Here is a 26,980-nt window from a genome sequence, read left to right on the forward strand (position 1 = left end):
AGACCAGGCTGGTCTCGAACTCACAGAGATCCGCCTGCCTCTGCCTCCCGAGTGCTGGGATTAAAGGTGTGCACCACCACCGCCCGGCCTAATGAGTTATTTTTTAAAGGACCAAGAACCCATTAGCTGTTCACATAAAAATACAATCTTGGACTGCAAAGAGAGGTCAGCAAGCAATGTACTTACTTCACAAGCCTGACCTATACTCCCAATCCATGTAAAGGTGAAACGAGAGAATCATCCCCATCTTGCTGCCCTCTGGCCTTCAACACATGTGCTGTGTCATGGGCCTCACCCTCCAAAGTAATAAATAAAGGGAAGTAATTTCAAAAACATGACCTTGGGGCTTGAGAGATGACTCAGTGGTTAAGAGCTCTGGCTCTTTACAGCCCACAACCATCTGTGACTCCAGGTGCAGGGGATCTGATGCCCTCTTCTGACTTCTGAGGGCTCTTGCACACACATGGTGCACATACATACATACAGGCACACACACATGAACATAAAATTAAGTAGATAAATATTTTAAAAAATTCAACATAATCTTTATGATAAATTTTATATTCTTTCCAAAAGAAAAGTTTAACGAGAAACATGGCTTTCTTTGCAGTTTTGAACCTTGCAGAGGTTTCTTGATGGAGGGAAACTAGATTCTCCTACTGACTTTGGCCTTTAGTCTGCTGTGATAAATTGTATTGATTGAACTATGTGCAAAACATCTGGTCTCATGAAAATACACAGCTGGAAAAAGTAGGGCATTTTCATAGTTTTAAATAAGATAGTTGTATTATTCACTAATCCTGCATCACAACCTGATTAGTAGGAGACTTTTGTTGTTGCTGTTGCTGCTGCTGCTGCTGTTGTTTTGATTTTTTGGAAACAGAGTTTCCCTGTGTAGCTCTGGCTTTCCTGGAACTCACTCTGTAGACCAGGCTGACCTCGAACTCACAGAGATCCTCCTGCTTCTGCCTCTCCTGAGTGCTGGGATTAAAGGCATGCACCACTACAACCACCAAGTAGGAGACTTTTTTGTTTGTTTGTTTGTTTTGCGACAGGGTTTCTCTGTGGCTTTGGAGCCTGTCCTGGAACTAGCTCTGTAGACCAGGCTGGTCTCGAACTCACAGAAATCCACCTGCCTCTGCCTCCCGAGTGCTGGGATTAAAGGCGTGTGCCACCACCGCCGAGCTAAGTAGGAGACTTTTAAAGAGGCTGGTTAAATGGAGATTCCAGACCATACCAACCAAAAGTTTTTGGTGCTGGAAATTAAACACAGGGCTTCAGACATGCTAGGCAAGATCTCTACTGCTGAGCAACACACCAGCCCTAGCTTTGTGTGTGTGTGTATACGTACGTGCATATGTGTTGAAGATAACCTTTGGTGGCTCCTGTAGCAGAAGAGCTCCGTGTACACATTCCCTTGAGTTACCCAGTGTGTTAGGAAAAATATCCAATGGGCTGGCAAAATGCCTCAGCAGGTAAAGGTACTACAGCCAAGCCTGACAACCTGAGTTCAATCCTGGGACCCGCAGATGTGAGCTTTGGGCATCTGACAGTGAGCAGGCCAAGGCCTCAACATTAATAAAAGAAGGGTTCAATTTGGCTCACAGTTTGAGTTTCATGGTGGGGAAGGCAAGGGTGGCAGATCACATTGTGCCTCCAGTAAGGAAACAGGGAGAACTGAATGCAGATGCTCAACTGCCTTCCTCCTATGCTTCCTTTTTATTCAGCCCACAGCTCTGGTCCAAAGAACGGTGCCATCCACGTGGGTCTTCCTTTCTTAGTCAAATCCCCAAAAGCTCCCTTACGGACATGCATACCCAGAACTGTGTCTCCTAGGTAATTCCAAACACAGTCATGGTTCCATGAAGAGGAACCATCACGTCATCTGCATTTGCTTAGTGCCTATTGTATGCAAGACAGGGAATGTCTGTGTGTTTAAGATGATGGAACATCTCACCCCGGCGTCTTGATGGGTCTTCTGTATGACCTTGGCCAATCTTTCCTCCTTTTGTGCATCTAAGTTTCTCTCTCCAGATGTTGGTCATTACACCCCGTCCATGTGCTCTGTCAATCATCTATTCTAGTTCCAGGCACCTTGCCCCCCATAAACTCCAGTTTGCTCACCTGTAAAATGGGAGTAGGGATGATTTTCACCCCTGACCCACAGAGCATGTGCACTGTTTCCCAACCTCCCTGCGCCGCCCAGGTTCCAGGTCCCCAGCTCACTTAGCTTCCTTCACAGGCTCATCAGGATGCAACATACTTTAAATAGCATCTGCATGACTGGCTGTTTTTTTTTTTTCTTCCCGGAGAAGCTTTCTACAAAGTGTGCCAAGTGGCAGCTGTCAGGGCCGAGGTGGCATTTCTCTCAGTGATGCTGACAGCAGCTGTCCCGGTGCAGGCTGAATGGAATGGAAATGACATCATGTTTATTCAGGAAAGACGTTCCCAGACCCAGATCAGTGTCAGCAAGATGCTGGGATGCAAGGAGCGAACACACGCCCGAGACCATCAGTTCAGTGGGGTTCCTCTCCTGTTGCTCACGTGCCTCACGCCACGCATCTCACACAGCAGCATGAGGCATTCGCACTCCACTCGCACATACACGCCAACATGAGTCACATGCCTCACACATACGCATTACACATAAATACACATAGTGCATACCACACCCTCCCACGCTCAACACTCAAGGACCTTCATATACACCACAACCCTCACACACAAACACACATCAACACAAGTCACATACCTCATGCTGACACACCATACACAGCTACACAACATACAATACGCCTTCCCACACTCAACACCATCAGACCTCCACATATACTGCATGCCCCCCGCCTCATGCAGGCGTTCCCTCACAAACACACACAGCATGAGCCCATAGCTCTCACACAGTATATCCCACACAAACACACAAACATATACCTCACACCATATATCTGAAAAACACGTAACACACCCTCTATAGTCAATATCCACAGACCTCCACCTATACACCATACCCCTGGTACACACCAGCACAGGCCCCACACCTCACACACATACCCCTGACATACACTCCACATACTTCACACATAGACACATGCCAACATGAGCCACATGTTTCGCATAACCCGCCAACACACACACACACCACCACCACCACCACCACCACCACCACAAATGTAGATCACCACAGGCCCCAATTCTCACATCACTCAAATGAGAAGTCTTAGGTATGCAGTGGTTCTTGTGGGCTGGCCAGGTGTGTCCTCTGCAGTGAACGGAGTCTGGAGTACACTGTGGGCTGTGTCTGGCTCAGCATGAACACAGTCCTCAGGCCTCTCAGGGCACAGACTGGGCTACAAGGTAGAACATTGTCGGAGTGAAGAAGCCAAAACCACTTTGCCTTAGCCTCATTAAAGCGTGTTTCCTTTGCTGCCTCCTGTTTCTCAGAGTAAGTTCTTGGGCTAGCCCATGTTGTTCTTGCTGGAAGTCATTGTTTATACTTATCACTATTCTATTCTGCAAGGAGAACCCATGAAGACTCTGAATCTCTCTCTGGATATTACAGCTACTGACCACTCACTACAGAGAACAAAGTCTTCAGCCCACTTCTTCTTCCTCCTCCTCTTCTTCTCCCTCTTCCTCTTCTTCTTCCTCCTTTCCTCCTCCTCCCCTCCACCTCCTCCCCTACTCCTACATCTTCTCAAGCCAGGGCCTTGGTGTTTAGGTAGACACTCTACCACTGAGATGCATCCTCAGCCCATTACTGGGACTCTAGAAGGCTCCACTATTACCAGGTCATGGGGTCTTGTTGTACTCCTCTGTCTGCATGCCGCTTCAGCTTGAATTTATCCTCATATTCTACAATGGACCCAATAAGTCAACTTGCCACTCCTGAGTTTAGACAAAGAACTGGTGGCTGCTATTTGTGGAGTGCCACTGTGTGCCAGGCACCTTCCTTACTTGTATCAGTAAAATTCCCCAGTGACTCTCTGAGATAGAGTCTCAATTCCATATGACTCAAGGAGGCTCAGTCAAGGCCGAGGCAGGGGTGGTAGCACTTTAAGCTCCACTGTATCCATTCTGGCATAAGCATCTCCATTTCCCTGAATCAAAACATATTCCAGAATTTGCCTGGTCCCACCTCTGGCCATGGGGGATGACAGGGAGTCCAGGCTGGGTCCAGGGCTTCCTGGTGTGGGCATTTGCTGCAGGATATTTAATCATACTGTGAATCCCAAGATTGCATTATTTACTGAAAAAACCTGTTTCTAGTTGTGGTGTGGCTTAGCCCTAGCACATACCTTTAATCCAAGAGCTTTCTGTTTGAATATTGTAAACAGGATTAAATAAAGTCAACCATAGATTAAGAGGTAGAGCAAGCAACCAGTTAATAGGAAGTGAACATAGGATTATTATGAAAAAACCGTAGAGAGTAATAGGGACTCATTAAAATGGAGAGAGAGTCACACAGGAAGTAGAAGCGAGGGACGTTCAGTCTGAGGAGTCTTGTTTGAGATGGTAGAGGAGAAGGAAGAGAATTCTGGGATGTCAGCTGAAGAGGAAGGTCAGCTGGGTGCTTTCTCTGCCTCTCTGAGCTCGCAGATTTTCACACCAGCTTCTGGCTCTGGGTCTTTATTGGTAAAACTGAACATTTGATATTTTGTTAAAAATAACAGGCACTTACCATCTTTCCCCACTCTTGCCAACAGCTAAGAACAGGACAGGACCTAAAGTCAGACAGACCTGTGTTTGAATTCCAGCCATGATGGACTTCCTTGGGTAAGTGACTGAATGTCTCTGAGCTCAGTTTTCTCACCTAAAACCTGGAGCTAGAAGGAAGGTCAGTATACTGCACAGACTCACTGTTAGGGTTCAGTGGTATATTGGTAGCACACCATGACGTGGGGTGCACAGAAGGAAGGTCAGTATACTGCACAGACTCACTGTGAGGGTTCAGTGTTTATTGTTAGCACACCATGATGCGGGGTGCACAAAAGAAGCAAGATTGACAAAACAAGCACAGTGTCTAAAGCTAGGGAAAGGGGTTGACTTTGCTATCCTATTTTTGTGTCTGTTTAAGATTTTCTGTAATAATGTGTTTTTCTGCTGCCTATAATGATGGTTGCTATGAATGTAAGTGAAGCCTGCTCTTGGAAGGTAGGGTGGTTGGGAGTGGGCAAGGTGTGGGATGGGGTGGACAAGGTATGGGGCATGCAAGGTGTCGGCTGGACCAGGTGTGGGATGGACCAGATGTCAGGTGGGCCAGGTCTCGGGTAGGCCAGGTGTGGGGTGGACCAGGTATGGAGTGGATCAGGTGTGGAGTGGACCAGATGTCAGGTGGGCCAGGTGTGGAGTGGACCAGGTGTCAGGTAGGACAGGTGTTGTGTGGGCCAGGTGTGGGGGCTTCTCTAAAAGAAGATTGTGTCTTCCCCAGCCTGGAGTAGTTCTGTAGTCTTCCTTAAGACATATGCAACTCCTAATGGAGGGGCAGATGTGAGAACTCACAATTTGTCCTTAGATCTCTTCCTTAGGGCACTGTCTTCTCTGGTGACATCACTCTTGTGACCAGGCTCAGTCCTTCCATCACACTGCACCACAGTGAAAATATGAAATTTAGTTTCTTTTCTTTGTTTTTATTTCTGTCCAATTTTCCTCTTTCTTTTGGAAAAGATATTTTCCACATATTGGCCCTTGTGGGTTTTTCTTTGTTTGACAAAAGATCTCATATATCCCAGGCTAGCCTAAAACTGACTATAGAGATAGGATAACCTACTGCCTCCACCTTTGAAGTAGTAGCATCACAGGTGTGCATGTCCAAGTCTCACCGTTGCATTGTTTCCTTTAGTCATTGTTTGCTCCTTTTTTTGTTTTGTTTTGTTTTGTTTTGGTTTTTCAAGACAGGGTTCCTCTGTGTAGTCCTAGCTATCCTGGAACTCACTCTGTAGGCAAGGCTGATCTTAAAATCAAAGAGATCTGCCTGCCTCTGCCTTCAGAGTGCTGGGATTAAATGTGTATGCCACTACTGCCAGGCTTTTTTTTTTTATTTTTTTTATTTTTTTTGGTTTTTCGAGACAGGGTTTCTCTGTGGTTTTGGAGCCTGTCCTGGAACTATCTCTGTAGACCAGGCTGGTCTCAAACAGGCTTTTTTTTTAAAAAAAAAAAAAAACAAAAACAAAAACAAAAACAAAACAAAACAAGGACTTGCTCTTGCCATGTACTTAGGTTGGTCTGAAATTCCTGGTCCTTAGGTGTTGGCAGAAGTTTCTGTCTGACCCAGTCCTACAGCTGTTTAGTCCCAAAGAAACATACAGAGGTCTATATTAATTATAAACTTGTTGGCCTGTTAGCTCAGGCTTCTTATTAACTAACTCTTACATCATACATTAACCCATAATTCTTGTCTTTTAACCATGTGGCATGGTACCTTTATCAGTGAGGCATTCTCATCTTGTTTCCTCTGTGTCTGGGTGACAACTGAAGACTGAACCTTTCCTCTTCCCAGAATTCTCCTGTTCTGGCTGCCCCACCTATACCTTCTGCCTGGCTACTGGCCAATTGGTGTTTTTTTAAACCAGTACAACTGACAAATCTATTTGTATAGGGTACATGACTATTGACCACAACATTTCCCCCTTTTTCTTTTTAAAACAAGAACTCTAAATCTAATCTCTTTTGTTCAGCTTTTTTCTTGACCATTATTCATAACTTGTAACCAGCACTCTAAACAAAGACAAACATTCATAATCCATTATTTTGGGGAATGTGGGCGTAGTTTTCTAGGCTACTTCCTGTTCACTGGAGGCACTGATAATGTCAAGTCCTGACTGGAATATTCTGTGAGGCTTGGTCATCTCAACCAACAGCCTTAAAGTAGAACTCAGAGGAAACTCCAACAGAGGTGCTCTGAAATGTTTGATTATCTGGGCCATACACTCCTATTGAAGTTTTTTCCCAGGGGTCTTTCTTGATCAAACCTGATTTTTCTTAACCCAGAATGAATCCACAGTTCCTCATTTCCTGTGGAAACAAAAGCAAACCCTCTTCTCCAAAGTAACATATCTTTTGACTTAAATTTTGAAGTCAAGCATTTTCAAAATACATATGTTGGATTAATCCAGCAGCATTTATAATCAAATGCCTTTTAGCAGCTGTTGCTCCTTCCTCAGCTGTCAAACAATTCAAAGACAACACAATAAATACAGTATTAAGATTCTCTGTGTATTTTCCATCTTTATGTAGCTTTATTTTAAACTCTATTTCTTTTATTTTTAATTTTTGGTTTTTTTGAAACAGGGTTTCTCTGTGTATCTTTGGCTGTCCTAAAACTCACTCTGTAAACCAGACTGTTCTTCAACTCACAGAGTCCAGCCTACCTCTGCCTCCCAACTGCTGGGCTTGCTTTCTTTTCTTTCTTTCTTTCTTTCTTTCTTTCTTTCTTTCTTTCTTTCTTTCTTTCGTTCTTTCTTTCTTTCTAACTTTATCCTTTTTCTTTTCTCTCCCAAGCCTACATAAATTTTTAACTTTTTTTAAAAGATTTATTTATTTATTATGTATACAACATTCTGCCTCCATGTATGCCCGCACGCCAGAGCAAGGTGCCAGATCTCAGTACAGATGGTTGTGAGCCACCATGTGGTTGCTGGGAATTGAACTCAGGATCTCTGGAAGAGCAGCCAGTGCTCTTAACTTCTGAGCCATCTCTCCTGCCCTACATAAATTTTTAAATACACTGTAAACCATTTAGAGGTTTGTTTGTTTTGTCTGAATCTATCTTTACTGTATATCTCTCTTTTTCTGATTACATGAGTCTTTAATTTGCTAAGTGATTTGGCTAGGATTAAAGCCATGACTTTGGCTGGATTCACCCCATTCCTTAGCTTTCTGAGAGTCTAACTTCATGGTGAAGGTACTGGCAGGAGCCATATTTATTGACACAACTCTGTGGAGTTTCATGCTCCCTGATACCACTTAGAAGCATGCTGTTGGCTATTAATAAACACCATTTAAGTGTTTGTTGGTAGGACCTCTTAAAAGAGTCAGGAAGTTTCTCTCAAATGAGATTCGCTTGCATCTAGCAAAAAGAGTCCACCTGAGAAAATGCTACTACCAACTGCTTAACTCTGTTCTTTTGTGTCTAGAATTACTTCCTAAGCTCTCTCAGGTTTTATGTGGATGTAGTTGCCCACATTGGTACCATTTGCTGTCCCACTTGGTCCCTCAGCCATTCAGTCCCAAAGAAACACAGAGGCCTACATTAATTATAAACTTGTTGGCCTATTAGCTCAGGCTTCTTATTAGCTGACTCTTACATCATACATTAACTCATAATTCTTGTCTGTAAGCCACATGGTTTGGTATCTTTATCAGTGAGGCATTCTCATCTTGCTTCCTCTGTGTCTGAGTGATGACTGTAGACTGAGCCTTTCATCTTCCCAGCCACCTGCCTATACTTCTGCCTGGCTACTGGTCAATCAGCATTTTATTAAACCAATACACATGACAAATCTTTACAGCGTACAAACAAGACCATTGTCCCACAGTACTTAGGCTTCAGCATTCCCAGTGTTGGATGGCAGGTGTGCTCCTCCACACCCAGCTTGTAAGACTTTCATAAAAATATTGGAAACAATTCAAATTGTTTACCCCATCTTTAATTGACTATTTGGTTTTCTATTTTTGAGTGAAGCATTTAAAAAATATATTTTGGAAATATATCCTTTATTAGATATATGACTTACAAATACTTTCTTCCATTTCACTTTCTTAAAGTTTATATTTTAATCGCTATTAGTAATTACTATTTTAAATATTCTTGTTATGGGGGAAAGATGTGATAATTCAACACAGTCTCATCACCATCAAATCAGGGTCTTGAGTCTGTCTCCAGCATGACTTTGTGTGTGAAGCCTCAGAATCCCTTGCTCCTACTGTTTTATGAACTGTAATTGCCCCACTATGCAATGGGATGCTAGAACTTAAGGAACTGTAATTGCCCCACTATGCTATGGGATGCTGGAACTTAAGCCTCTGTCTGTGCTTGTAATCTAACCTCACTATACCTCCTTCCACCTTGCCAGCACCAGTACTCACTACTCCACAGTCATACTGTTTTTTGCCTCCACATATGAGGAAGAACACGCTGAATTTGTCTTATTTAATATGACATAACATCCTTCAATTCTGCACATTTGCTACAAATAAGAGAATGTTATTCTTTTTATTGTAGCTAATGATATTTTGTTGTATATACATATGTTCTTTCTTTGCCTGTCCATCAATAGCATCTATATTCTTTCTTCATCCGTCCATCGATGGCATCTATATTCTTTCTTCGTCTGTGCATTGATGGCATCTATATTCTTCCTTCACCCATCCATCGATAGCATCTATATTCTTGATGACATCTATATTTTTTCTTCACCCTTCCATCAATGGCATCTATATTCTTTCTTCATCTGTCCATTGATGGCATCTATATTCTTTTTTCATCTGTCCATCAATAGCATCTATATTCTTTCTTTGCCCATCCATCGATGGCATCTATATTCTTTCTTCATCCGTCCAGTGATGGCATCTAGACTGATTCTAGATCTTCACCATTGCAAACAAAGCAAAAGTGAACACAAGTGTGCCATCCCTTAGGCAAATGACAGTTTATAAAGGTAAAGGGGGAAAACCTGTGATAGGATGAGGTGCTTAGTTTTAATTGGAAATGTTAATTAGGTAAGCCAAAGGGGGCTTTTGATTGCTGGACTTCAATACTTTGGAAGCTGGACCTTCGTGGTCAGCTTCAGGAGGAGAAAATTGTCCAAGAAGGGACTAGACCTTGGTGGCTAGCTTTAGGAATGTAACCTAATGATTTTTTACAAGGTAGAGGGAACTGGGGAGAAGGAAAAGGCCTGTCAGAGCCATGTTTGCTCTGCTTAAGTTGGCCAGAGTCCCTTCAGTGTGTGCACTAGTGTCTGCCTTCATCAGTGCACAGATGCTCCCCTTCCCCTACTCCCACCAGAATTATTGTTTTTTATTTTGACACAGATAGCCCTGGATAGCGCTGCCTGGTTTGGAATTTTTTTTTAATATTTACTTATTATGTATACAATATTTTGTCTGTGTGTATGCCTGTAGTCCAGAAGAGGGCACCAGACCTATTTACAGATGGTTGTGAGCCACCATGTGGTTGCTGGGAATTGAACTCAGGACCTTTGGAAGAGCAGGCAATGCTCTTAACAGCTGAGCCATCTCTCCAGCCCTGGTTTGATGCCTCTGAAGGGGACTGTGGGATACCTAGCTTTCTCTCCAGCCCTGGTTTGAAAATTTTTATGTAGACCAGGCTGACCTTAAACTCATGGAGATCTGCTCATCCCTGGGTCCTGAGTGTTGGTATTAAAGGCTTGCACTATCAAACCCAGGCAACATTTTTAGTGATGGCTGTTTTAACAGGGATGCTATCTCACTGGCATTTGGACTATCATTTCTGTGATGGCAAACAGGTTCTTGTAAACTCATTGGCCATCTGCGTTCCCTCTTCTGAGCTGAGGCTGGAATCTGTCTGAATTTCATCATGATCTCAGCTCTGCTCAGTGCTTGAAATTTTCCTGGGAGACACCTTGTCCTGCCTGTATTACCTTGAGCAAGAAATGTAACCTCCCTGTGAGCTTCATTCAGGTCCTTCCTCTGCAAAGGGGGGCAATGGTGCCCAATCACTGCTTTACGATGAAAATGGCTACAGTGAGGAAATGAAACTTTTGAAACATGGTTTCCCACAAATATTGCAATCAGGACCTTCCTTAAATCTACTTGAAAACTGTTGTGATGGAGGAAGGCCATTGGTTAATTAAATAAAGAAGCTGCTTGCCCTGATAGGTTAGAACGTAGGGGGAGGAGTGAACGGAGCAGAATGCTGGGCGGAAGAGGAAGTGAGGTCAGCCTCCACAGCTCTCCTCTCGGGGGCAGACGCCTCAGAGAGACATGATGCTCCACTCCTGCGGGCAGAGGCGAGAGCTCTGCTCTCTGAGGCACACGCGATGAAGCTCCGACCCAGGATGGACGTAGGCTAGAATCTTCCCGGTAAGCACACCTTGGGGTGCGACACATATGATTGGAAATGGGTTAGTCCAGGTGCGAGAGTTAGCCGAGAAAAGGGCTAGAGCTAAAGAGCCAAGCAGTGTTTAAAAGAATACAGTGTTCGTGTAATTATTTCGGGTAAAGCTAGCCGTAGGGGCAGCCGGGTGCCAGAGACGCAGCCCCGCTGCCCCTATTACTACACTGTTGGAGCTAGGAAATGGTTTGCTTGATAAAGTTCTTGCCATGCAAACACAAGGACCTGAATTTGGATCCCTAGCGCCCATATAAAAAGGCCAGGTCTGCATGTGCACATCTGTAATTCCAGGAGTAAGGAAGTGGGGACAGGAGGATCCTTGGGGCTCACTGAACAACTAGCTTAGTGTGGTAGTTTGACGGTAAGTGGCCCCCATAATCTTATAGAGAGTGTCGCTTTAGGAGGTGTGGCCTTGTGTGATTTTCCTGGAGGAAGTGTGTCACTGTGGAAGCCACACCTAGCATGACAGTTTTTCCTTCTGCTGCTTGAAGATCAAGAACTCTCAGCTCTTTCTCCAGCACCATGTCTGCGTGCACGCCACCATATCCCACCATGATAATAATGGACTAGACCTCTGAAAATATAAGCCACCCAGTTAAATGTTTTCCTTTATAAGTGTTGCAATGGTCATGGTGTCTCTTCACAGCAATAGAAACCCTAAGACAGAAGTACCAACTTACTGAATTCCAGGGCCTGGGGTATTGTTGTGAAAGGCCTGACCACGTTTTTGTTTGGAGGAATTTGGACTTTGGTTCTTTGGGCTAGGAAAGCCGTGGAATGCTTTATGCGCTGCTCAATTGGCCGTACTAGAAACATGGAAGACAGTGGTGCTAAGAATGATTTGAACTATGGGGGGCTGGCTCAAGAGGTTTCAGAGGAGAAGAGTTTAATATGTTGCCTAGAAATCTTTCTTGTGATATTTTGGTGAAGAAAGTGTCTGCTTTTTGTCCTTGTTCAAAAAGTCTATCTGAGGCTATAGGGAAGAGATTTAGATTAATTCTGCTGGTTGAGGAAATCCCAAAACAGCCTAGTATTGACTCTGTTGTGTGGTTATTACTAGTAACTCTTATACAGATTTATAATAAAAAGGAGCAAGCTGAACAAGAAAAATACAAATTGTACAATTGGACGAAAGAAGGAGCAGCAGGAAGTGGAATAGAGCTGAGTTCCGTGTTCAAGGAGATAAACAGATTAAGAAACAGAATAAAGGGAGTGGTGACCACCCAACTAAGTTTCCAATTTGTGAAAGGAATTTTAAAAAAGCTTAGAGCTGGATATGGTGGTGTATGCCTTTAATCCCAGCGCTCTGAAGGCAGAGGCAGGTGAATCTCTGAGTTTGAAGCCAGCTTGGTCTACAGAACAAGTTCAAGGATAGCCAGGCTTCTGCAGTGAAGGAAACCAGCAGAAACAGAAAGCTGGTCAAGATGTAACTGAACAAGGGGGTCATGTTTAAGCCCCAGCAAGCAGCAGAACTTGGCAGCTTCAGCCAGGTGGTTCTGGATTTAAAGTCAAGGATAGAAAATTACAGAATTTGCCTCTGTGACTAAGGAAAGCCACTGAGACCAGGCATGTGTCAGGGGTGTCCCTGAATGCAAGACTAGAGAGGTCATTGTGTGAAGCCGTGAAGTTGAAGCCTGAACTGCCTTGGAGATGCCAAGATGCTAGAGCCGTAGGACACCTGCTGAAGAAAGCTGCTAGCAGGGAGTGAAACAGCCCAAGAGAAAGAAGTGTACTGCAGCCAACAAATCTGAAAGGGGTTGGAGATCTGGAGTATTTTGACATCAGACTTGGAGATGCAGAGTTTGGGGTTTGCCCAGCTGGTTCTCAGTCTTGTTTTGGTCCAGTGTTTTCTCACTAGCCTCCCTTCCCTGCATTGTGGAACAGTAATGTTCATCCTGTGCCATTATATGTTAGAAGTGTGTGATCTGCTTTTTTATTTTGATTTTATAGGGAATTACAGTTAAGAGATTGAATGAATTTCAGAAGAGCCTTTGAACTTTGGACTTTTAAACATTGTTGAGACTGTGATAGACTATGGGGACTTTGATGTTGGAGTAAATGCATTTTTTCATTATGATATTGTTGTAAGTTTATGGGGGCCCAGGAGTGAAATGTGGCAGTTTGACTGTAATTGGCCCCCATAAGCTCATATTAGGGCACTATTAGGAGGTGTGATGTTGTTGTAACAGGTATGGCCTTGTTGGAGGAAACGTGTCAGTGTGGGAGTGGGTTTGAGGTCTCACATATGCTCAGTGTCCCAGTTTACTTCCTGTTGCCTGAGGATCAAGATGTACTAACTCTCAGCTCCTTCTCCAGCACCATGTCTGTTGTAATTGGAGCGGCGGGGCTGCGTCCCCAGCACCCCGGCCGCCTGCTAGCTTATGCCCCGAAATAATTACACGGAAACTGTATTCTTTTAAACACTACTTGGCCCATTAGTTTCAGCCTCTTAACCCATTTCTAATAATCTATGTAGCACCACGAGGTGCGCTTACCAGGAAAGATTCAGCATGTCTGACCTGGTGGCTGGCTGCATCGCTGTCTGCCTCAGAGAGCAGAGCTATCATGTCTGCCCGGGAGAGGGGAGCATGGTGTCTCTGCTCCAGAGAGCAGAGCTGTCAAGTCTGAGCTCACTTCCTCTTCCTCCCAGCATTCTGTTCTGTTTACTCCTCCCACCTATGTTTTAACCTATCAGGGCCAAGCAGTTTCTTTATTGCTTAACCAATGAAATCAACAGATTGATATATGACACTCCCACATTACATGTCTGCCCACAGACTACCATGTCCCACCATGATGATAATGGACTAAACCTCTAAAATGTAAGCCACCCAATTAAATGTTTTCCTTTATAAAAATTACTGTGGTCACAGTGTTTCCTCACAGTGATAGAAAACCTAACTAAGACACTTGGTAGAATCAGAGCGCTCCAGAGGGTCAGTGAAAGAGCCTAACTCACAAAGTAATCTGGAGAGTAATTGCCGTCCTCCTCCAGACTCTACTTGCATATGCGTTTAAGTATACCTCCATTGCATATGTGCACACGCAACATGAGCATACACGTGAAGGTGCTAAGGTTTCACTGTTTAGTGAAAAGTTGTTTAATGCAAACCATATGACATTAAATTACATTATGCGAAATGACCGTTCATGTAAAGTTATTGTCATTTAGAATCCACAGCATGTAACCCCACCTGTTGGAATCCAGGTATTCAGTACTCCCAGTTTAGATGGGCATGCAGGCTCAACTTTTGATTTTTTGGATCCCAACATATTACTAAAATTAAAGCAAAGATTTTAATTTTAAAAAGGGGAAATAGTCTACAGCCAACAAAAGCAAAACATGAGAATTAAAGATTTCTCTTTCTCTTGTAATGAGGATTTCAGAGAATGCTAAACGGGGGAGAGTGGGCTGGGTAGGCTAACATGTGGAACAGGCCTAACCTGGAGTCCATTCCTGCAGAGAGACAGCGAAGGGAGAGCAAAGGCCTCTGAGGGATTCTGGACTGGAACCAGAGGCTGAAGACAGGGTGTTGCCCGTAGGCCTATATGTGATGATGGTCACTCGTCCCTCCAATCCTATCCCTTACCGGATGCAGAAAGCAGGCTGTGGCACTGTCCCCAGGCCAAAGAAAAACAGAAGAGTCATCAGGGGAAGCAGAGGCTCCTGCCAGACCTTGTGGTAGACTGTACTGAAGTCTCCACTTCTGGCATTTGGAAAATCTTCAACACAGCTTGTGAAAACAGGCTTCCGAGTCACGTAGCCACTTCCAACTCAGGCCAAACATCTTCATTAACACTGGAAGATGCTGCTACATCTTCCAGCGTTGCTTCAGGCATCTGAAGAGGATTGGAGACAGGAGATAAAGATAAAGTGGAAAAACTGACCTGGAGGAAATAAAGCTAATTTAGGGGCAGAAAAGACCAAGAAATAAATAATTAGAAGAACAAAGACTGAAGAATTAACATGAACATTGGGGGCTGCAGAGATGGCTCAGGGCAAAAGCGCCTATGGTCCAAGCAAGACCAGACTTCTGTTCTCCAGCACCTACATGAACGCTGGGTAGGTGGGATGGCCTGCCTATAATTTCAGCCTTGAAAGGCAGAGACAAGGAACCCCCAGGGTACGCTGGTTATCTAACTAGCTAAATTGGCAAGATCTGTGTTTGAATGAAAAATCCAGACTCAGTTTGATCTGTCCCCGGACTTGCTGAACATAGCGGACAATGAGGACTACTGAGAACTCAAGAACAATGGCAATGGGTTTTTGATCCTACTGCACGTGCTGGCTTTGGGGGGGCCTGGGCTGTTTGGATGCTCAACTTACTAAACCTGGATGGAGGTGGGCGGTCCTTGGACTTCCCACAGGTCAGGGAACCCTGATGGCTCTTCAAGCTGATGAGGGAGAGGGACTTAATCGGGGGAGGGGGAGGGAAATGGGAGGCGGTGGCGGGGAGGAGGCAGAAATCCTCAATAAATAAATAAATTTAAAAAAAAAAGAAAAATCCAGACTCAAAGAATAAAGTGGAAGAGAGATCAAGGAAGATCCCAGCATCAACATTAGCCCTCAACATGCACACACATACACATATACATGCTCTACCACACACACAAACACACATATGCATGATATACCACAAAGACACACAGATACACACACAAACACATGCATGCTATACCACACACACACATACATACATACACATGAGGCATGATTAATAAAAGCTCAGAGTCAGAAATTGGAGTTCAACCTGAAGATCTGAAAAGTAAAACAGTTAGCCACTGACTCTTACCTTGACCTCAGTCTGAAATGGCGATCCTGCCTCCTGGAATCTCAGAATGAGACTGTGTGTTGAGAGCTGTCTCCTCCCATTTTATAATCCTCTCTAGAGCTGGGATTAAAGGCATGCACTACTGTGATTACAGTCATGCACCGCCCGGTTTCTATGGCAACTAGTGTGGCTATGGGGATTGAAGGTGTGGGTTACCATAATCTGGTCTGTAAGGCTGACCAGTGGGACTGTTTTAGTCTCAGATCTTCAGGCAGTCTTTATTTATTAGATACAATTAAAATGCCGCAACACACACACACACACACACACACACACACACACACACACACAAGCCTGGAATACACTCTAAACTCAGAGCTAGAGAGATGAAAATGAACTAGAATCTCAACATAAAGGTTGAGATCTTTATGTAGCATCTCCAGTCATAGAACAGACAGTGAAAAAAAAAGTGTGTGCATTGGGGGTGGTAACCAGAATCAAACAAACAAAAATAGCAGCAGAGAAGGCTTCTAGGGTGCTTTCTCTGAGAGGAACCATCAAGTCACCAAGTACCCAGCACACACATATTTAGATACGTCATGGAAAATCAGGTAGAGAGGAGGTGTCTTCAGAGAGAAAGCTCAGTCCACCAACACGGAGGCAGAATAGAGCGAGCACCGGCTTTGCCACCAGGAACATCAGCTTCTAAAAGAAACTTAACATTCTGGAGGAGAATGACTTCCAGCTTAGATTCTCTTGCCTTCACCACCATTCAAATGCAAACAAGAGAGTATTTTGTTGTTGTTTTGTTTTTTTCAAGACAGGGTTTCTCTGTGTAGCCCTGGCTGTCCTGGAGCTGACTTTGTAGACCTGGTTGGCCTTGAACCCACTTGCCTCTGCCTTCTAAGTGCTGAGCTTAAAGTTGTGCACCACCATGCCTTTCTGAGAGTATTTTTAAAGATGCAACAATTCACAGAACTCTCTTTCCATGTGTCCTGTAATGGTTGGATTCTGCAATGTCCCCCACAAGCTTGGTCCCAGTGGTAATGCCATTTGGGGAGGCTGTGGAGCCTTTACCTGGTAGAGTCTACTTAGAAGAAATAGGTAATTAGGGGTGGTCCTACTTCTGGAAGGTTATACCCAGCCTCCTCTCCGGCTTCCATCCTCTTATAAAGAGCCTCTGTTTTTTTTTTTTTTTTTTGATGTTCTGGTCACCATGACTGGTGTGGCTCTGCCATGCCTGCCCCACCGTGATGAACCAACTCTGTCTGAAATTACGCGCTCCAGGTCTGTCTGCCAGGTGTGTTGCGCATAGTGATGTAGAGGTAACTAATACATGCCCCGTGGCCCCCCTTAGATTTGTGCTAGCAAAATAAGTCAACCAAGAAAGTAAAGTTGGAACCCTGGAATGTCAGATCCAATTTAAGTCTAGTGACCAAAAGTCCCAGGATGACAGTGAGAACCCAGATTAGTGAACAGTCTGTCCAGAGAGGGAAGGGAGCAGGGGTCCTGAGGAGCTGGTGGTTGGTTGACTATGGAAGGAATAGGACATTTAAAATGTTTGGAAAACATAGTAAAGTGTTCAGTGATGACCTGAGTCTGTCACATGGTACAAGGAAAGAACTGTTCTTGGGAGTTGTCCTGTGGGTTCTATGTCTGTACTACAACATGCATGAATGCACACACATACACACACACACACACACACACACACACACACAGAGAGAGGGGGGGGGGAGATTTTTAAAAGAAGGAAATAAAGTGTGAAAGATTAAAAAAAAGTGATTTAAAATGTCAGGAAAAGCAGAAATATATAAAAAAAACATGGTTCAAAACTCATGATTTGGAGCAGCTGTACTGAATGAACTGCCTGTGATGTCAGTACACACGCGAAGGTCAGCAAACCCCTAGAGATCTGAACTCAGACCCTCAGCAAGCACCTTACCCACAGAGTTATCCTACCAGCTCGCTCACACACACACACACACACACACACACACACACGCATGTGCGCGCGCACGCGCGCACCTTTAGAAGTGATTATTTAGCTGGGGTGGTGGCTCAGACCTGTGATCCAGGATTCAGGAGGCTGAGGCAGGAGAATGGTCATGAGTTCAAATTCAGTCTGAATTCATAGTGAGTTTCAGAAAAAAACAGGTTGCAGATTCAGACTCTGTTAAGGAGAAAGAGTCAAATGTGACAGGAAGAGGGGCTCCAGGAGTTGTGCAAGGACATCATGACCCCTGGCTGCCAGGTACTGCCACATAGAAACCTTTCTGCTCCAATGGCCCTCTGATTTGGGCAGATTTGCTCTCAGCATCATTTTATCTCCTGTAAAAGGAGACAGTGTTTTTACCCTGCTAGCTTGTGGCGTGTTTCCAAGAACTGCTCCCCAATCCTGCTCAACGTCTCTTTTTCTCCATCATAGGCAGGTATGGGGAATCTGAGGTTTAAGACTGGTTTTAAAAAGTCAGTCAAAATATAAAAAACATTTCTCAGTTGCTGAGAAACATTCTTTACAGCACAGCAGTGAGGGGGTGTTTTATCTCAGTGTGTGTGAGTGTATGTGTGTATCAGTGTAAGTATGTAAATGAGTGTGTGTGTGCCTATGAGCATGGTATGTATGCTTCTTCAAATGTGTGAGAATATGTGTGTATGGTCATGGATGCCTGTGAGCACGGTGTGTGCACATGGGCATCTATTAACACGAGTGAATGTGTGTGCCCATGCTTGTGTGCACATAAGTGCCAGTAAGTGTGGTATGTATCCACATGGGTGTCTGTAAGCACAAGTGTGTGTGTGTGTGTGTGTGTATGTGTGTGTGTGTGTGTGTGCGCGGGTGCGCGTGGATGCCTCTAAGCTTGTGAGGCGAGTGTATGTGTGTGCATCATTGCCTAGTGGTCCCTCTTTCATACGTGGAGAGAGAGTGTCAGCTGGAGGCTGCGGTGCTGCGAGCGTCTCACTGAAAATGGAGGGCAAGAGGGTGACTGCTTAATGACTAGATGTTAAATGTTCCAAACAATTTATACATTTAGAATCCTAAGTTTTCAAAACTCAGCGCGCCGCGCCGTTCTGCAGATCTTGTTTATAACACATTCTGCTAAAATTATCCCGGTGCCTCCTGCGCTGCCTGTAGCACAGATGCTCCGGAACCTGAAGCTGTTTGGCTTCCAGAGACTCCTGCCCAAGTTATTTGCGTTCGCCGTAAATGAAACGTGAAACCGAGGAACCACGGCTCAGAGGATTTTTATAAATATATGCCTAATCTTCGCAGCGGGCACTGGGGTTCAAGTTTTATTTATGTGTGTTTTTGCCTCCTAGGGCCCCAAGGGACTTGTTTTCCCTTGTGTCTCCTCTGTTAAAGGAGAGGGGGCGTCACGGTAGAGCCCAGTTGATTCCTAAGGACTCTGCCCAAGTCCAGGAAGGTTCGGGCTCTGCTGCTCTTGTTCAGCAGAGTTTACCGCAACCTCAGGCCTCATCCTGCCTCATCTAAGCAATGGGGACAGAGCTAATTCACTCTGGGGATTATGCAGCACACTCAATAGGTCACCTCACTCATTCAAAGGACATTTGCTGAGGCTAGGTGGTGTTTTGTTTTGTTTTAAATGCCTGCTGCATGTTAGTTTGGGAGTGGAGTGCTTTCAACAAAACAGGCAGTCAGATCAAGCACTCCAAGCTTGGGGGAGAGAGATTTTGAAATCTCCCAGGTGACTTCAACGTGAAATCGAGTCTGAGAACCACTGACCTAGATAAGTGGCTCTCAGACTTTTATGTGCAGATCATTCCCCTGGGTTTTGTTAAAGAATATCACACAGAATAGGTGGGAGAGCAGGGTTGCTAAGCACCGCATCTCTAACAAGCCCTTGGGTGATGCTGCTGCTGGTGTGTGGACCATGCTGGAGCCCAGCATCTGGGCACCGGGAGAGTTCCTGGGGGTGCCATGTCACACCAGTTGGTGGCAGCTGCTGTTCATGTGGTTCTTATGAGAGGCACAGATAATTAAGCAGATGGTGATGATAATAAATACTATGCAAGAAATACAGGGACCTGTGGAGGCTCTCAGAGGGTAGAGGGAACCAAAGGACCAGGCGCCTTTGTGGAACAGGCTACTTGTTAGCCCATGGAAGGGGAGGGGTGCTGGAGAGGGTGGTGCAGGCAGAGGGAACAGCATGGGCGAAGGTCAGAGTGCCTGGAGACCCCAGGTGAGGGCAGAAGCGTGAGTAGAGCTGAGGTGGAAGTGGATGAGGGAGGGAGGGAAGCATCTGGGGGTTGGGGAGACATGGTTGACTTCCCCTTTGGGGCCAACACTCATTTCACTTACTCCTCTATTCTCCAAGCCACTGTCACCAAAGCAAGATTAGACTCGCCCTGGTGTGTGTGGCACTCAAGACCAGCTGCTGCCTGGACAGCCCTGCTCCCATCCCAGGCCTTCAAAAGCTCTAGACCTATGTATGGTAGACCTATGTATAAAGCGGGATGGACACATAGATCTATGGAACTGTGGATCAGTGGGTCTGGGTAGGTTCTGATAGACCATGAGCAATGCAGGAGTAACTAGGGCCCGGGGGGGTGTACACACAGGTCGGTGTCTAGGAGTGTTTCTGCCGGGGAAATTTAAAGGTGAAGACAAAAGAGGACATCGTAGAGGTAGCGACGTGCCAAAAGAATCATGGTCAAGCCATCAAGGCTGCATGAGGAATCAGGAATTGGCTCTACTCTTAGACATCACTGATGTCCCAGTGCCTGGCACAAAGCTGAAACTAAAGCGTTTGTTGAGTGAATGTTGGAGGCCAGTTGATTTTATATCCTCCCAGGTTATGTACTGATGGAGGAAGGTCATTGGTTAATTAATAAAGAAACTGCTTGGCCTCATAGGTTAAAACATAGGTGGGAGGAGTAAACAGAACAGAATGCTGGGAGGAAGAGGAAGTGAGCTCAGACTCGATAAATCTCCTCTCTGGGGCAGACGCGATGAAGTTCTGACTCAGGATGGATGTAGGCTAGAATCTTCTCGGTAAGCGCACCTTGGGGTGCTACACACATTATTAGAAATGGGCTAGTCCAGCTGCGAGAGTTAGCCGAGAAGAGGCTAGATATAATGGGCCAAGCAGTGTTTAAAAGAATAGTTTGTGTGTTGTTATTTCTGGTGTAAAGCTAGCCGTGCGGGAGCTGGGCGGGACGAAAAGCAGGCCCGCAGCTCCCACAACAATGTATTGAAGCCCTTATGTCCTGTTTGACCCTACATAGAGAATGGGCCTTTGGGAAAAAATAAGTCTTGAGGGTAAAAGAGGAGAGTTCACATTCTCTCCTTCCCTGTCTATCATGGTGTGGAGACATATAAAAACAGTCAGGCTGGCCAGTGGTGGCGCATGCCTTTAACCCCAGCACTCGGGAGCACAGTCAAGCAGATCTCTGTGAGTTAGAGGCCAGCCTGGTCTACAGAATGAGTTCCAGGTTAGGCACCAAAGCTACAGAGAAACCCTGTCTCAAACAAAAACAAAAACAAAAACAAACAAACAAACAACAATAAAAAACAGTCAGAAGGTATCTGTCTACATTTCAGGAAGATAGCTCTTTCCAGGGACTCCAGAACAGAAATATAAAGTTCCAAAGATTGCGCCGCCAGTCTATGGCATTTTGTTATGGCAGCCCAAGGAGACTAGCACAGGCATGGTCTGGCTGCACAGGTGGCCCTGCAGGCCACCAGGGTTTAGTTCAGGGGGTCATCATGAGTCGTTAAGACATTGTTGACAAGTACTTTCCTCACCCACTACTACCTCTGATGCCAGGCCAGTTTGGGATATCTGGTACATCTATGTCTCTCTACCCTCCAGGATTAAAGGGTTAATGTTCTAAATAGTACAGGCAAAGCCACTGTCAGTCTGCCATGATTCATCAGTTAGATCCTGGGAACTTTATCCCTGGTTGCTAGTAACATGAGCTTCCAAGAAAACGATCCGCGTGGGGATACCAAGGATGGCCTGGTTGAAAAGGTGGCAAGTGCTCACGTGATGGAGTAGGGCCAAAAGCCCCACCCACCGCAAACTAGCCCCCTAGATTTTCTGTTCCATGCCCTACTCTTGCCTCTGTGCGTCTGGTCTGCCCACCTGTCTCTCTGTTTCTCCTGGATCAGCGTGATCAACCTGACTCACATGGCCTCTTACACAGCTACCCAGTAAGCAGCACTCCTTCACAGCTTTCACTGCAGTTCCTGCCTCCAGATTCCTGCTTGAGCTTTTGTTCTGGCTTCCCTTCATGATGGACTGTAACCAATAAGATGAAAGAAGCTCTTTCCAACTTCCTTTGGGCATAGTGTTCCGCATAGCTAGTGCTGACTTGTTCTCTATAGCTTGCTCAGCTTGCTCACTTCTCCAGCTCAGGTTCACAGGCACCACCTACAGTGGGCTGCCTCCCCCTCGTCAATTATTAATCAATAAAATGCCCCACATACAATGCCCATAATCCATCTGATGGAGGCAATTCCTCAGCTGAGGTTTCCTCTTCTCTGGTGACTTTAGTTTGTGTCAAGTTGGCAAAAATTGACTAGCTCAGCTTCAGTGCCTAATCATCTCATGGCCGCTCAACAGTGGCTCACGGTGGGGCCATGCTGACTGACGCTCATGGTGTGGTCCAGTGAATGGGATGCTCGCTGTGTGTCTGTGTGCTGGAGGCAGGAAAAATTCTCCAGGAGAAAACCACAGGCCCTAGAAATGAGAGATGTAGGTAACAAATAGTGTCAAGGAGTGTGTGTTTCACATCCAGGTCCTGCAGAGTCATGGAAGGTTCTGGAAGCATAATGTGGTGGGATTTGGGGAAAGTGGTTCCCATGGTGATGCAGAGAAGAATGGAGGAGGATAGGAGAAGCCCCTACAGTGTCAGGCAGGAAGTATGGGGATCACTACTAAAGGAGGCAGCGGAGGTGAGGCCTGAGGATGACGATGGGGGCTGGGACACGTTAGACAAGTCTTGTTCATTACCTGAGAGTCGTTACTGTGAAGAGTGCTGAGCAGGGTCCCTAGAGAAGACCCACATGTGTCCAATGTCTCCCTTCTTCAGGTGCAGGGGAAGAGATCTGACTGTGTGATCTTCCCAATGGTCCTGTTGTCACACCGAGATTTTCTCGTGAGCTGAGCCACCTTCCACGTCAGGGTTTGGTGAGCTACACCTGGCTTGTGAACATGGCTTTGTTTCAACACACACAAGACCTATTCTTTGATGGATCATTTTGCTTGTGAAGCCTAAAATGTCTACTATGTGGTCCTTCCGCAACCACAGATCCTCCCTCTCCTCTCATTGCCAGGGACTGTGCATCGCTTCTTCCACAGGGCAGAACATAGGCAAGGCAGCCTTTGTGTTTTTAATCTGAAAGTGAGTCCTGGTTGGCCAGGACACAGCAGGCAGTTTCGGCATTATTACCAGGTTGTATCCCAGGAAGCCTAGTGCAGACAACTTTCTGCATATCTCCTACATCATGGTCCCCACCACCCCACAGCACCTGGACCCCGTTGCTTATGCTCCTGTGGAGAGTGGATGTCAAAGAATCTGCAGAAAGTTGAGGCTTTTTATTAAAGCTGCAGTGTGGAAGGGCTAGTGGGCTCTCTGCAAGCAGATCTTGACAGTACAGGTGTGAGGGACCAGAGACGAAGGGGAGAGCAGGGGGACGTCAGTACATACACCCCAGGCTGCTGCCGAGTTCAGCCACAGTGGTAGGAGTAGCATCATTAGAAAGGACTGCGAGAGCAGAAGAAGGTGGGAACATGGCCCCGGACGCTCGAAGGCTGCGGTGAAGCCAAACTGGTGAGAGATGATAAGAATGAATGCAAGAAGCTTTGGGGTGCGTCTGGAAAAAAGACACAACCCAGATCCTTAGTGGAAGGATGAGGCTAACAGAGGACAGATTCTGCACTCTTCCTGTGTGTTCATCAGAAGAAGGAAGGGCAGTTTTACAGCATGGTTGCTGCGTGTCTGCAGCAAGCTGGGCATTGGACATTCTCTTTGTATCTCAAAGCTCATTACTGACATTACTGAAGCAAGGCAAACATGTGACAACATGCACAGACCTGAAGTGGACAGTAAAATGACTCTACAAATTGAATAGGCACACGTGTACACACGCATGTGCACACAGGTACACATAGACATACACACTTATATCCACAAGCATATACACATGTCCATGGATATATAAAATATATATATACATGCTTGTATAGACACACACATAATACATATGTACATACATATGCACATATAGACACATATCTGCACACATTAACACAAGTGGACATATGCATACACATAGACATACACATATATCTATAAAGATGATATATATTAATATGGTATACATCTATTTGCATACATACATACAACATACATGCCTACTGCATAGACCTGTGGGTGAATGCACATGTACATATGCTCACACAGAGGTACACACACAGGCACGGGTATACGTCCATGTATTTACATGTAGGCACACACGAATATAAATATATCTTGCTAGCGAGACCTAAGGAAATGCCCCCTGCGGACTCTGTGAAGTGGTTCTGTCGAGGAGGCCAGCAGGCATGAGTTACAGCAGTCCTCAGCCCCTGCCTGCAGTCTTGGGGCCACCAGTACCCATAACTTCAAATCCCTGCATTTTGCCAAAGACCAGAGGGAGCTTGGCATGGATTTTCCCCAGTAGAGCCTCTGGATGGAAATGAAGCCCAGTGGGAACCCTGACTCAGCTTCCCAAGATCTCATATGGGGGCTTGACACCCATGGAAGCTGTGGGAATTGTTTTAGGTCACTGAGCTTGTTGCTAGCTGTTAACCTCTTGGGTCAGGGTCTTGTATGTCTGCCAGGCTGTGTGAGCAGTGGCTACAGACGTGTGTTTGAATGTCTGGGTCTTCACGTATGTGTCTGGGGTGCGTGTTTGTGTGTTGATGTGACTGAGGTTGTTGCATGTGTGCCTTTGAGTAAGCAAGCATGAACTACACATGTGCTGCCCCTCCTCTTTTATTACTTCCTCCTTGGGTTTGATGTTGTGGGTGAATAAAATTTAAAGAGCTCTAAATTTTTTAAAAAGAGCCCTAAAGGGAGTGGAACGCCCGTGTGTGAGTCATTACTTGAACACCTGTGAACTGTTGATTTTAATTGGGCCACAGCTGTCAGGTTGTGGAGTGGGAGGGATTGGTCCCTTGCTGGTCTGACTCCAACACCCTCCTCTCCTGTTAGTCCTTTGTGTGCGCAGGAGACAGGAGCAGAAGGGCAGGGTGGCTTCTGGAACCCTGACCTTCAGCATCCCAGTGGGCAACAGAAAGAGGCTACATGCCCTTGGCTGGGTAGCTGGCTTGGGTCCAGCCTTGGATGGCAGATCACTCCTCTGAAACCTGCGGCCTTCCCCTTATGCAGAAGCACAGAACTGTGACTGTTCCTAGCTACAACCTCACCTGAGTAGGAAAACCAGCAAAGACAATGGCAGCTAGCACCAGAGCTGTCCTCTTCTGAGCACCGGACACGGACAACCCCATGATTCCGCGCGGCAGCCTACGGAGCTGGCACAGATCAGTCCTGCTCTGTAGGTGAGGAACAGAAAGACTTGCCAAGGCCTCACAGCACTGAGCACTCACAGATGCTTCGATCCGCACACTCAGTTATGCCCACATCTACACACACTCGCCCTTGGAGAGGGTCCCACACACTTGGGAAAACGTTCTCAGGAGCTCATCACCCTGCTCACAGTCACTGCTAGACACAAAGTTTGTACACACGCACACACACGCACACACACACATACACACAACACTTGCCATGTATGTCCTCCACCCACACGCAAGCATACACTGGGCCCATTCCACCTCAGACATGTATCCTTGAGCTCCCTTACGACGCACACTCGACATGTCCACTAATCACAAGTGTGGTGATGTGTGTCTGCCCACAAGCTGTTTCCATCACAAAACACCCCCAGGACACACCCGCTTTTCTTCCTTTGAAAAGGACCATCCTCCTTGGAGATCTGCCTCACTAGGCAGCACCCCCAACTGCTCCCACGTGTCAAAGCTGTATGTGTTTCTTGCAGCCCCACAGTGACCTGCGTGCACATGCAAGTCCCCTGTGTACTCCGCTTCTGGAGGCCTCCTCCTTGCCACCAAGGACCACTATGCCTCCCTTTGTGGGCAGAACTTAACTTCTCATCTAAAGACAGAGGCCTTGCGGCCAAGCAAGCCCACAACGATGTTTTCCTTCATGCAGGGTCTGTTCCCTTCCAGGACTCTACCCGTACTGGAGGCACGCTGTTCCTGGCTCAAGCCACCCTTCATCTGAGTGGTCTCAGTGAATCGGCACACGCTACTTTACAATGTATTTAATACAGACTGGAGGCCACCCCATAAGTTAGAAGAGAAACTAGGGCATCATTCCATCCCTACTTGAGGGCCAAATAAGTCTACTCGGTGAGTAACATGTCCACCCCACAAAGAAAATTCATGCTGGTGATCAGGGCTTCTCCACTGATGATCCATCCAATTGATTCAGTCAGCAGATCCCCAAAGACATTGCTAGAAGAGAAGGGGACAATAGAATCAGAATAGAATAGAATCACCTCTGGCTGGTGAAACATTGTGGGGTAACCAACTGCAAGGAGACACAGAGTAGAGGAATAAGCCAGGAGGGCTTCCTGGAGGAGGAGTTCAGACAGCAAGGATCCAAGTCATCCCATCGGGCATGGGCCAGTGAAACAATCTACACCACTGATGTCTCTGTTGCTTTGAACTCCCCAGCTGTGGAAACCTGGCTTCCCTTTTCCTTAAAATGAGTGAAGTTAAGACTGCCTTCTCCCAAGGCCCCCTCCTCTCCTTTACTCACCGTCCCTTTCCAGAGGCATTCCTGGTTGACAAATTTAGGATGAATGACGGCTTGAGCTCTGCTTCCGGTGGCCCTTGAGCAAGCAGCCCACAGGCACAGAAATCAGGAATCCCTCGCCCCTTTGCTCCAGCAGAACTGCCTGGGGAGGCCCAGCTCAGCGCTTATCAGGGTGTGTGTCTTACCCCAGGGTTCATCCTGCAGGTGCTTTTGGCTCTCACACAAAGCCGTACTCTAGCTTGTATTGGGGGAGGGCAAGGTG

This window comes from Microtus ochrogaster, chromosome 4 (assembly GCF_000317375.1).
Source record: "Microtus ochrogaster isolate Prairie Vole_2 chromosome 4, MicOch1.0, whole genome shotgun sequence".
Taxonomy (NCBI): Eukaryota; Metazoa; Chordata; class Mammalia; order Rodentia; family Cricetidae; genus Microtus; species Microtus ochrogaster.